The 13422-nt window shown below is 38.5% G+C and overlaps 1 protein-coding gene and 1 long non-coding RNA gene across 2 annotated transcripts in view; one reads left to right on the top strand and one right to left on the bottom strand.

Annotated features, from left to right (window-relative positions):
• LOC138162618 (protein Wfdc21-like) overlaps positions 1–13422 on the bottom strand; it is a 387573-nt gene that overhangs the window by 13738 nt on the left and 360413 nt on the right. The gene's annotated exons all lie outside the window — the stretch shown is intronic.
• Positions 6165–8243, top strand: LOC138162126 (uncharacterized). The gene is made up of 2 exons (XR_011168552.1): positions 6165–6437; positions 7613–8243. It is a non-coding gene; the product is annotated as an uncharacterized lncRNA (long non-coding RNA).

The raw sequence follows: 13422 nt of genomic DNA, 5'->3' as shown, positions 1-13422 counted from the left end.
AAGTTTGGGAGACTTAAGTCAAAACTGGCCTTAGACACTCACTTGTTGTGTGGCCCTCGGCAAGTCCCTTAACCATGTTTGCCTCTGTTTCCCGATACGTAAAATGGGCTGGAGAAGGAAATGACAAATCACTCTAGTATCTTTACCAAGAAAACCCCAAATGGGGTCATAAAGACTTGGACACATCTGAAACAACTGAATAATCAGTTTTCCTAGTTTAAACAAAGCAAAGAGGTTAAAGGGCTAACCCCACAAGCTTTGTTTAAACTAGGATTCCAATACAGAGTTATGTTAGTAAAAGAATAATAACTTATGAGCTATCTTTTTTATGGCTAAAATTGAAAAGGACAACTGAATAATTTGGATGATGGGTTTGAGAGATTTGGAAAGATTGGTAAAGGTTTGATTAGAAATATGGAAGGCAGATAAGAAGGTTTGGTGACAAATGGGGGTTTATCCAAGCCTCTCCTGTCTCTAGATCATTGCTCTGTATACCTTTGTATTAGTTTTAGTGGTTTGAGTATATTGAGAGAGTGTGAGGAAGTATTTTAGGAAGGCAGAAAGATTTGTAACTTGTTTTTATAATTAACAGCTCAATCAAATTTTAGCTGGCCTTATCTGAAGGATACTCGTCTATATTTACTTGCTATTTAAGACTTTTGGGGACTGCAATTTGCTATTGTTTTAAGCCTTGATTACAGGGATAGTTGTCATAAAGGCCAATAATAGAATGGCAGGGGCTGCAGGCTGAGAAGTGCTAAAGGTGGATGTCTGTGCCTGGAAAAGGTTTTGAAGACAATCTTGGACACTTCCTGGATAGAATATTTGATTCCATATTCCAACTGTGCACTTTCCTTTCTGAAAAGGAAAATCCCCCACCTATTTACACCTGCTTTCAGAACCTGGTGGCTACATGATTGCCTATCAAAGATGACTCATGTGTGGAATCAGAACTAAGGAACTTTTTCCTTCTCTTAAGCTATATGGTATTGCCCCTCTTTTTCTCTTATTTATATTATATTATTTTATATATAAATAATATATATAATAATTTATAATGTGTATTATATTATTTATATATTTCTCTTATTTATTATATCTCTAATTTATCGAGAAGTTATTCATGGCCAAATAAATAAATACAGAGATCTCATCCTCCAAAGGAGGAAATGATTAGACCAAGTAATAAGATAGTAGCAAATTTGGAGGGAAGCAACAGGATCAGACTGATTCCTCTAAGAACTATATACAGGTGTATAAAATTGGCTTTTAAAAATTTTCTATTATGGAAATTCAAGCTTTAAGAATGTTTTGGTAATAAGATCCCAAGTTGGATTTTTGCACAAAAATTGTATAAGATAGTAGAAAAAGTGAAATTAATTTTTTCTCTATTCAATTACCTGTTGGATGATTTTTAAAGGCAGATGATCTCATGTTTGGATAGATCTTCACATTTTAAAAGACTCATACCAGGTACAGGATTTAGGTAAGGACAGAAATAACAAATAATAAATAAACTGAAAATTCTCTGAGGTTTCAAAAATGTAGAACCAAATGTAAGTGACATTACTGATTTATACGAAGTCAGAATTATCTGGAAGCCTCTAGATTTGAGCCAGAAAAGCAGAACTCCCTTTTTGAATTGTATAACTACATGAGGCATCTGGGATTCAAAAAGGTGCTGTTTTAATGAATATTGGGAATAGGTCATTGGGATACAAGAAATTGATGTTAATTAACATTGGTAATAATGATTCTGTTAATTTGTGTGGTTCATGTGTAAGGTTTCTTGATTATCTTGGTGACATGTAATCTCCCATTCCAAAACTAGTATATTGTGACCCACCTAAGTAGTTTCATCTGTACCTCATTTCATGTAATTATGCAATTTTGTAAAACTGTGAGAAAAATTTCTTGTATTGTTGAGCCTTTGTGTCTATAAAACTGAACCATTTATTGTCCTATTTGAGCCTAGCCTTGCATGACTAGGAAACTGAACCATTTCTATGTGCCTTTGTTATCACATGTTTCTGGGAGCCCTTGTCAGGCCTGTCTGACTACTCCAGCTTGTGGATCATCCAAGGAATACTCCTGCTCCTGAGCGAACATATGAGCCAAGGGACCAGAAAAAGACAACATCAGGTGTAGACAGCTTTCCCAAGAGTCCAGACCAGGCCTGCACAAGAACTGTCCTCCCTGGGGACTCCCTTTTCATACCCAATACTGATTCCTTAGATCTTTTTGCAACTTTAGCTTACTTTTACTTGGTTGTTCTGTATTCCCATTATGCTCCCTACCTTGATCCCCCTTGCAGCCTGCTCTTCTTGCTTGTATTGCAATTGTCTTACATCTCTGGGGATGCCCAATTATTCAACTATTATCCTTAGTGCCTCCTATTTCATGAAGTGATTGGGAAAAACCTGAATTCACCTAGGTATGGATATTGGGAAAGCTACCAAAAAGAAAGGGATATATATATATATATATACACACACACATATATATACATATACACACACACACACACACACACACACACACACATCTTCTTTGGTCTAAAGGAATGAAATCTTATAGATTTGTTCTTTGACCAAAAGTGGGGAAATGATAATCATTAAATATCATATTTTGGCCAGAGTCTGAAGTAATCAAACAGACTGCTTTGCCTCATTTTAAAAAGGCTCTTTTTCTTCATCAGCAAACCCAGACAAGATAAGGCTGGAAGTAGGATTTAAAACAGGCATCCTGAGATCATAAATTCCAAACAGACCCAGCTTTGTCTTGCTCTCTCAGAGAATACTTCTCCTTATGTCAACAAACCAGATGAGGCTTTATGGCCCTTAAGGATGAGATCCTCAACTCGAGCCATTAACTTGAGTAATGGGACTTTTTCTTATCTTAATATTTTCTGAACATACACTATTTTATGGAATGTTAATGGTAAAGAAAACACAGATATTCTGAATCATAATTTCACTTGACATGTTGTCAACTCTCTTGTTTTATTGTACTTACCATTTATTCAATTAAGAAAATTCCTTTCTCATACAATGATTAAACATTTATGGGTATCATAAGTTTGTTTGACACAGCCACCCTGAATTGGAATGGTCCTAAAATGTATTTAAGCTATCTCATCTTTTGGTTCATCAGTCAGGACTCAGCTCCTGCACTCCTTGTACAAGTCTGCTAGCTTTGGGGGAATAATTGTTGTAATTTTATTTTAATATTTGTCTGTCTCCTTTAACCAATCTTTGATAAAAGTTGATACACTCAAACTTGGGGCAAGATAAGTAACAATTGGATCCCTCAGAGCAATGTGTAAGCAGAAGCATGTTAGAAAATTCTTTTTTGTTGTTGTTCATCTGAAAACATTAATAAATAATATTTTCTCTAGTCTAAAGTCCTTCCCAGATTTTCCCTTTAGGAAAATGTCTGGTGATAAATATTTATTGACTATTTTTAAAAATTCATTCATTCATTCATTCAATTTTGGTTTTCAACATTCATTTCCACAAGCTTTTGAGTTCCAAACTTTCTCCCCCTTCTTCCACTCCCTTAGAATGAATGGGAGGAACCACAAGAAAGAAAAAAAACAAAACAAAAAATAGAGGAAATAGCATGCCTCAATCTATACTCAGATTCCACAACTTTTTCTGGATGCGGATAGCATTCTCCATCATGAGTCCCCTGGCATAGTCTTGGATCCTTGCATTGCTGAGAACTAAGTCTATCAAAGTTAGTCATCAATGTGGCTGTTACTATGTACAATGTTCTCCTGGTTCTGCTCATTTTACTCACCATCAGTTCATATAAGTCTTTCCAGATTTTTCCAAAGTGACTATTGGCTATTATTGACTAAATAGGTAGTCAAGAACAAAGGGTAAGGTCCTCCAGATAGGGAGTAAGGGTGATAATCAGATTTAGAACCAAGAGAATATCTTGTCTAGTTGACATCATTGTCCTACTCAGCCCCTGAAGTGATTGATGCTATGAGCAACCTAAGGGCATTCAGAAAGAACTGAGAAGATACCTTTTCAATTCTTGAGGGTAGTGGTCTAGAAAATAGTTTTAGTAGAAGATTAAGTGACTATTGTTCTAGAATATCAACTCCTAAAATTACATTTTAGTGCAATGGCTTTTTCCTTCTTTAAGATTCTTATGTTATCTCGAGTTATCTTGGAGTAGAGCCGTGTCCACAGGCATGAAGGGACTCTACTGGTTTGGACATCGATCTCTTTGAGCAAGAAGTACTTTAGATTATATTAATACTAAGTTGATAAAATAATAAAAATTATTTTAAAAATTGTTTCTGGACACAGTTATATCTGAAATGTTGCATACACCATTAATGTTTTTCCTTTGAATGTGTGACCTATAATGAACTGGAGGAATGGGATTGTGAGGGCTCTGATGCCCCATGGTCCCAAAGTGGTTGAATATTCCTCTGCTTGGTTACTAAGGAATTTGGCAATAACCCAATTTCATTAGAAATTATCTAACTTTCAGGATACAAAAAGTTGAACAGTTGATCCTACCACCCCAGCAAGGGCTACTGCCATTAATGATTATTAAATATCATATTTTGGCCAGTATGAATTAATCAAACAGACTGCTTTCCCTTGCCTTAAAAATACCTTTTTTCTGTGTCTGCAACCCAAGAGACCAGATAAGGCTGGAAGTAGGATTTAAAACAGGCATCCTGAGATCATAAATTCCATACAGACTCAGCTTTGTCTTTGCTCTGAGTGAGCTTGGAGAATACCTCTCCTTATGTCAGCAAACCAGATGAGGCTTTATGGCCATTACGGACAAGATCCTCAACTTGAGGCATTGACTTGAGTAATGGGACTTTTTCTCATATTAATATTTTCTGAACATATACCATGTTATGGCATGTTAATGGTAAAGAAAACACAGATATTCTGGATCGCAATTTCAATCGACACTGTCCACTATCTTGTTTTATTGTATTTACCATTTATTCAATTAAGAAAATTCCTTAAACATTTGTGGGGATCATAAATTTCTGTGACACAGCCACCCTGAATTGGAATGGTCCTAAAATGTACTTAAGCTCTCTCATCTTTTTTTTTCATCAGTCAGGACTCAGCTCCTATACTCCTTGTGTAAATTTTCTAGCTTAAGGGAATAAAATGAAATAACTGTATATCACTATTTGTTTGTCTCCTTTAACCAAACTTTTCAAATAGGTTGACACCATTCATATGGCAGACATGCTCTGGCATGGAAAGGACTGGGTGGTTTCCTCACTGAGCTCTATAGCTGGTTTCCCTTATTTGCATTCCCAATCTTAGCTGCTTTCAGATGTGACTACCGATTGACTCCTGGGGAAGCTATTTAGCTCATTACTCAACCACAATCTTTCACTCTGTACTTAGGGCTTCTAGGAACTGTGGCCTTAGAACAAAGATTTGCATCTGGTTCTTTCCATGCTGAAATAATAGACAAACCACACCCTCATCAGAATGGCAGTGTTCTAAGCAGCTGCGTCCAAAATGGACAAATATACTGTCTTTGTTGTTAGATGTATATCAACTATGTCAGCTATACAGATGAAACTGGTTGGGCTTATCCCAGGGGTGGGCAAACTGCAGCCTCAAGTGGTCCTCTAGGTTGACTGAATCCAAGCTTCAAAGGGTCATACTTGAGGACCTAGAGGGCCACATGTGGCCCTGAGGCTGCAGGTTCCCCACCCTTGGCTTAGCCAAAATTGACTGTTTATTGGTCTAGGCCCTAGACTCTAAAAATAAATACAGGAACAAAGTGCTAGTTTCTCATATTATGGACACTCTCCACATTGCCACAGCACTCTTTAAATCTGGAATCCATAGTGCCATATTCGTTACTGGATTTTCCACCAACTTTGAAATGGCTAGGTATTACTTGGGAGCTATGGCTTCAATTGAAGCTTATTAATCAGTTTGTAGCACTGGGGAATAAATTAAACTCTTTCTCCCTCCCCCTCCCTTCTCCCACTCCCTCTCCCTATCTCTCTTCTTCCCTCAATCCATCCCTCCTTTCTCCCTCTCTCCCCCCTTGTTATGGGAATGGGAATCCAAGATCTTCCCTGCCCCTAGGCCCTTTGATAGGCTTAAGTGACTCTGAGAACCTTCCCAGATTTGAAAATATACTCTGCCCCCTAATTGGCTGAATGTGGTCACATGGAACCTGTGGAGGGAGGCTTGTTTTTCAGGAATGCCCACACCATGTTGCTTTTTGATTGGGCAGTGGGTCTAGAGGGCTGTGACATTCTCTGATCCAGGAGAAGGCTATATATACCATGATGTGAGTCTTTGCTTTGGGGCTCACTTTGAGAAGAGTTATGTGATTTGACCAGAGGAGACTCGGCAGCCATTGAGCCCCAAGCTTTGAAAACCCAGATGTTGATGCTTCCCTCTCTGGTGACTGACTAGGTAAGGATGTAATGGTCAGACAGCTGGAAGCCTGTCTGCTGATCTGTTTCTCTCTCTGTATTTTTTGTCTGCTTGTAACTTCTGTATTCTCTGAAGTTCGGAGTGCTGACCTTTTTCCCCTGAACTAGGTAAATAACATGTTTGATTAAAGCAAGAGAGTTAACCCATTTTGAGTTGCTTTCCTTTAGAAAAGCAGATCTAAGAACCTGTGTTGGCAGCCACCCTGGGTATGCTAGGGTGCTTGCTGCTACACCCCTTCTCCCTCCTTCCCTCTCTTCTCTCTCCCTCTCTCTGTCCCTTCCTCTCTCTCCCTGAGTCTCTCTCCCCTTCTCTCGCTCTCTTTCACTCTCTTTGTCTCTGACTCTATATCTGTCTCTAGCTATCTCTCTCCACTTTTACCCCCACAAACCAAAGTTGGAGTCTTGGTTGGGAAGAATGAGGCACATGCTTCTCCAGGATTCCCTGGGACATGTTCTTAACCATTTCCCTTCCAAGTAGAATCAAGTAGTAGTAGATTCAAGTAGAATCAAATGTGTTAGTCATCAAGGAGGCATAGAAGTACAAATATACCCCCTTGAATCAAAGACATGCTCTTCTCTATACCACCACTATAACTGGGGAGAATGGGCTCAAACTTTCAGAGGTGGCTACAAAGTGTTTACTCCACCAAGTCCCCTTCCATAGGTGACAGAGCTGATAGACAAATGCTATCATTTTCTGCTCCCTTGTCTGCAGAAAACGATGTCTCAGCTGCCTGGTGCATACACTGCTGTACTCAGTCAAGTGTGGGGCTTCTGGCAAACTCTTAAATGGGCTCCTATTCTGGGACCTCTGGCAGTTACCTCCTTCTACCTTTAAAGCTCAGTCAGTCACTGCTGTCTCCTTTACTATCACTTAAGGGAGAGAAAACAGACCCAACAGAGGTAGGAGAACACCTGTATTGGGTGCTCATGGCTTCATGGTAGCTCCAGGTGAGCGAGGGTCCTCTGCTACCTACAGACCCAGAGCAGAAGTGCATCATTGAGTCTGCATGTTCCCCACCCCTCTGTAAGGAAGTCCTTTACATCATCAAACCTACCAATGACTCCCATTTTATGCCTCTTTGTATCTCAGCTTCCTTGTCTATAAAATTTAGTGTTAGACATGTTCTATGAATCTACTCTTCCTGTCTTTAGGCAAACTACAGGCTGATTTAAGTTCCACTTGGGAATTTGAAGACTCTTGGAGGCCATTTATAAGCATGTGAAGACAGAGAAGAAGCCTGGAGGATGGAAATCTTCTGTGTACTAATTCATTTTTTTTTCTATTTTTTGGCACAAGATTTCTTTACTGAAGACTAACTAAGCTTCCATTGTTAGGCGGAACAGTTCTAGCTGAAGACCAGATAAGCCAGAGAGCCTGGAAATAAAAGCAGTTACTGATGAGTAATTCTACCCCCTCTACCTCTCCTTGAGTCCTTGAGGTACAGGCTCTGGGAACCTCCCTAGGACTCTTGATTGTTCCCACCCTTGGACTCACCTAGCCACCATTATTTGTGCAATCCACCCTTGAACTGGCCTAGCCCACCATTTGTTTGTGGTCTCCAGGTGACTTCCCACCCTTAATCACTCATTGACCTCATTAACTCCTCCTGAAGACCCTCCCCAAACTCCTCCTCTAGACCACCCCTAGATTCCTCCCACAACCTTCTGTATATAAAGAACCCATCTCATGCCATGTGGAGTGAGAGCACCATAGAATGACGCAGCAGAGACTTACTCTGTGTCTAATGCAAGCGAATTTTAATAAATTTTACTTTTCTTTGGCTGAGAAGACTCGACTCGAATTCATTCGGCAGGACCTGGTGTGTTGGTATTTTGGGCTCTCCAGAGCAACCCTAACCCTCTTAGTGGGTACCCTCTTCAGTTACTACTATTATTGTTAATATTAGGCATGTGTTAGTTCACAAAAAAGGGCTTGAAATATAATTTAAGATAGCCAGGGGCATGAAGGAGCAGAAGGGTAAGGGAAGAAAGGAAGGTTCAGTGAGGAGAATACAGATGGGTCTGAGTCACCACATGTGTTGGTGAGCAGAATGCCAGCAGGGGGAGGAAGAAGTTCAAGGAGCTTTTTCCACCTAGCTTTAGTACATGCATATTACTCCATGCCTGAGTTTTATTGCATCCATCTACTCAGGCACACCTGATTAGTTTCCTGTTTCTGATGTTCTGGACAGAGAATTATCAAGAATTGGTTAGAAAGCTCTAGTTTGAGTACAAGGAACTGGATCTTCCCAGTATGGAAGATACCAGAAGGGTAGGGTGGGGATACCAAGCAGAAGGGGGAATCACACCACCAGTATATCCTTACTTTTTACAAGCCTATGACTACATCCACTGTTGAAACGTTTCTCCTCCTTGGAACAAGATTTCATTTCTAAATATAACATCATGTCATCTATAAATAGGACTAATTTTGTCTCCTCTTTGCCTTGTTTGTGCCTTCAACATGGTTCTCCCATCTTGGCTACCATTTCTAGAACTGTGTCACATAATAGTGGGGGGATGAGTCATCTTGGTGAAGAAGAAAAACTGACCTCTGCATTTTAGGCCCAAGCCTTCCAGAAAGGATGTTTATTAATTCATGGTTTTTATGCTCTTTGCATTTTTCTTCTTAGAAAGAGAAAGGTCCCACACTTTCAGACTTCTCTCTAGCACAAATCATTTTGAAATCACAATTTACAGGATGCTTGAATGAAGAATATTTCCCAATTAAGATTGAGCAAGGGTCCAGAGTTTAAAGAACAGGTCAGGAAACAATTTGCTTCATCAAATAGAACAGCAGTTAGAATTTTCTATGTACTCTTTTTTTTCTTTTTTGCCTTTTGGAGGGCAATTGGGGTTAAGTAACTTGCCCAAGGTTACATGGCTAGTATTTTTGTGTGGGTATTAAGTGTCTCAGGCCGGACTCAGGTCCTCCTGACTCCAGGACCAGTGCTTTACTCACTTCGCCACCTAGCCGCCTCTCTACATACTTTTAAGGAGTCATTTTCTTGTTTTTGTTGTTTAGTCTTATCCAACTCTTCGAGACCCCATTTTGGAGTTTTCTTGGCAGAGATACTGGAATGGTTTTGCCATTTCCTTCTCCAGCTTATTGTACAGATAAGGAAACTAAAGCAAACAAAAAGTAACTTGCCCAGGATCACACAGCTAATAAGTATCTAAAGACATTTTAAACTCAAGAAGATCCGTCGTCCTGACTCAACCCAACACCATCCACTGGGCCCCCTAACTGCCTTATCATTTTCCTACCACCACTCAATCCCTCTTTGACCATTCCCTTCAAGGGTTCTCCTCTCTAGCTAGTCAAAGGTGAATCCAAGAGTAATTCTATTAACTGGTCAAATCAAAGAAGCTTCTTCTTTCTCATCATTGCCCTAATACTTTCAGAGCACGGGGCAAGAAGGTATTACATTTCAGTGAACCAGTGGAGGAACTCTCCAATGGTAGATAGGTGATACAGGCCTAGAGTCAGGAAGACCTGAGATGAAATTCTGAATCAGATATTTACTAGCTTCATAGCCTTGGCCAAGTCATTTAACCTCAGTCTGCCTCAGTTTCCTAAACTGTAAAATGCATCTCTTGTTACATAATGGCACTGACTTCACAGAAATGTTTTGAGGTTCAAATGAGATAATTTTTATAAAGCACTTAGTATAGTTCCTGGCAAATAATACCTGCTTAATAAGTGCTTCTTCCCTTCCCTCACCTAGGCACTTTAGACTTCTCTACCATGCCCCCACACCTGATACTTGTCAGGCAGGCAAGCAATAATCAGTCAATGAATATTTGTTAAGCACCTACAGGTACTTAGTACAGGTACTAAGTTAAGTGCTAGGAACACAAAGAGTCAAAAGACAGTACCTGCCCTCAAGGAATTCACAATCTAAAGGGACACAAAAGCAAACAAATATGTACAAACATGCTATAGAGAGAATAGAAGAGGAAATAATGAAAAGAGGGAAGGCACTAGAAGGGGTTGGGTACCTCCATCTCCCACTCTCCCTTTCACTCTTCCTTTTCTGTGTTGTTTGCTCACATTAGAAAGTAAGGTCATTGAAGGCAAAGACTGTCTTTTGCTTGTATTTGTGTTCTCATCTCTTAGCACAGTACCTGACATATAGTAAACCTTAAAAAATACTTGTTGACTACTCCTAGACTTGTGTGGAGAGAGAAAAGCAGTATTGATAGTTTAAAAAAGACTGATGAGAATTAATTTTCAGGTTAATAGAAAGGCTGAAGACTAGGAACATCTTAAAATGCTTTCTTAATATTTCTAAAAGAGAGAGCAGGAAGGCTTTTGTTTACTTCCACACTTACTTTACCCTTATCCATACTGGGAAAGCTTTTATTTTTTTTTAAATAATAGTCTCAAATATATACTTTTGACCATATTAAAGAAAAAAATGTCTTTTTTTTTTTTTTAGGATTTTAACATATAATTTTGTTAAAAACTTTTCCTGCACCTATTGAAATAATTAAATGGATTTTAGAATCTTTGTTGTTTATATGATTAATGACTTAGGCATCCTTGCTATGACTGAAACTTAATAATAGTAAATTCAATAGTAAACTCAAATGAAAATATTAGTAAGTTATCTTCTAGATATATTTTTGTAGTCTGCTCACAAGGATTTTATTTATTTTGTATCATTAATTATATTACTCGATGTTCTCTTTCTGTATTTTGTCTTCCCCTTGTTTATCACAACCATTTTTGTCATATAAAATAATTTTCAAAGTGTTTTCTGTCTCTATTTTTTGAGAACAATTTTTATAATCATTATTAATTGCTCCTTAGATGTTTGATAAATTCCTTTTGTAAATCTATCTGGCTCAGAATTTTTAACTTATAGTTTACTCAATTTACTTTTCCAAGACTAGGTTAAAATATCTATTTCTTATAAGATTTTATTTCCTATATGCATTTCGGCCCCAAATTCAATGGATCCTTTGGGTTTCTTGAACTGACGATCAATGATAAAAAAAATTACTGAAGGCCCACTCTACTTCCAGGTCTTCAAACTCCTCATTTCTATCCCTGCCTCCCAATTTCATTTTAACATTTTAAAAAATTTTATTTACAGTATCAAATTCTCTTCCTCTTCCCCTCCCTCTTTCTCACCCATTAAAAAAGGCAAGAAAAATGAAATCTATTAAAAATATATATAGTCATTAAAAAAATTTGTGCATTTGCCATGTGTTGGCTTCCCCCCCCCCCCAAAAAAAAAGAAAGAAAATGTGCTTCCTTCTACACTCGGAGTCCATCACCTTTCTGTCTGGAGGTGAATAACATCTTTTATCATAAGTCTTTTGGAATTGTGATAGGTCATTATACTGATCAGAATCACTAAGGCTTTCAAAGTTGATTTACAATGTTGCTGTTACTGGATGCATTGTTTTCCTGGTTCTGATCACTGTATTTTCATCAGTTCATACAAGTCTTCTTATGTTTTTCTGAAACTATTCTCTTCATCATTACTTATCACACAATAGTATTCCCTCACATACATTTACCATAACTTGTTCAATTATTCCCCAATTGATGGGCATCACTTCCAATTCTTTGACACCATAGTTACTATAAATATTTTTGTGCATTTGAGTTCTTTTTCTCTTTCTTTGATTTTTTTTTCCCATGATATAGTTATTTAGGTGTTTTGTTTCCTCTTCTGGTCAATTTATATATATTTTAAAAATATTCACCCGTTTCATTTAGATGTGAGTTTTATTGGCAAATAGTAGGTGAAATAGTTCCTAATAATTGCTTTTATTTCTTCTTCACTGGTTGTGAATTTACCTTTTTTCATTTTTTTATATTAGTCATTTGTTTTTCTTTTTTAAATTAAAGTAGCTAATGACTTAGACAGGCAATCTTCAACCTTCTCATATTGGCAATCATACATATTCATTGTTATGCACAGTAGAGAAAAAAAGAGAGAGAAGAGACATACTGCAAGCAAGTTTGTGGAGAAGCTGGTATGCTACCAGATGCTTCACTGGTCTTGTTCACCCTACCATTGTAAATAGTGTCTACCACTCAATGTATTCATTGCGTATTTCATTGTTTAACTTTAAAACTCAAGTATTCTGTTTCAATCATACCTCCAAAGTATAGTGCAACTCCTTTGGGCTAAGCCCAAAAAAGCAAGGTCAGTGATGCAACTTACTGAGTAAATAAAGGTGTTAGATAAACTTCTTATCAGGATGTCTACAACCACTGTCAGCCATGAGTTTAGTGTTAACAAATCGACAATTCATCATATCCATAAAGAGGAGGAAAATATTTCAAGCTGGTGTGTCCTTCACAGTCTCCAGTACCATAGACTAGTCATGAAGGTCAGTGTCAGAGGTAATGTCGAGACCTCACCAGTCTTGGCATCTTCTGACAGCAGTGACTAAAGTCCCAGAAACCTCTACCTCAGTTTTCAGAGGGCAGCCAAGGCAGAAAGGTTTATAGCAGTATAGTACACAGTACAACACCTTCCCTCTGTCATCTGACAAAGAAGGAGGTAAAATTCATTTTAAAAATGTTTTTGCTTTAAGAATTTTATTTGGGAGGCAGAGTCAAGAGGCGGAGTAGAAACAGGACTTCCTCTGGGCTCTGGCTCCCACCACCTCCAATTCATGTAAAAGGTGACTCTGAACAAACTTTGGAGCTACAGAACCCACAAAATGACACAGAGAAGCTAACTTCCCACCAAGGACAGCCTGGCAGGCCAGCAGGAATTGGCCAGTGCATTGCTTTGGGAGCCAACCCCACCCCCATGGGAGCCAGAGGTTTTAGCCCCAGGGCAGCCTGACCAGCCACCAGCTGGAGGGATTTCAGATCACCAGCATCTGTGGTGGTTTACAGAATTATCAACCCATAGATGCTAAGGACAAAGTGAGAGATCAGTGTAATGTGTATTTGGGGATCCAGTAGTTGGGAATGCATTCAGCTTTTA

Source organism: Petaurus breviceps, unplaced genomic scaffold (assembly GCF_028583685.1).
Source record: "Petaurus breviceps papuanus isolate PSGF00001 unplaced genomic scaffold, PetGlider_PUasm1.0 186, whole genome shotgun sequence".
In the NCBI taxonomy this organism is placed as follows: Eukaryota; Metazoa; Chordata; class Mammalia; order Diprotodontia; family Petauridae; genus Petaurus; species Petaurus breviceps.
Note: the sequence above shows the minus strand (reverse complement) of the source record. Positions and strands in the feature narration are given on the sequence as shown.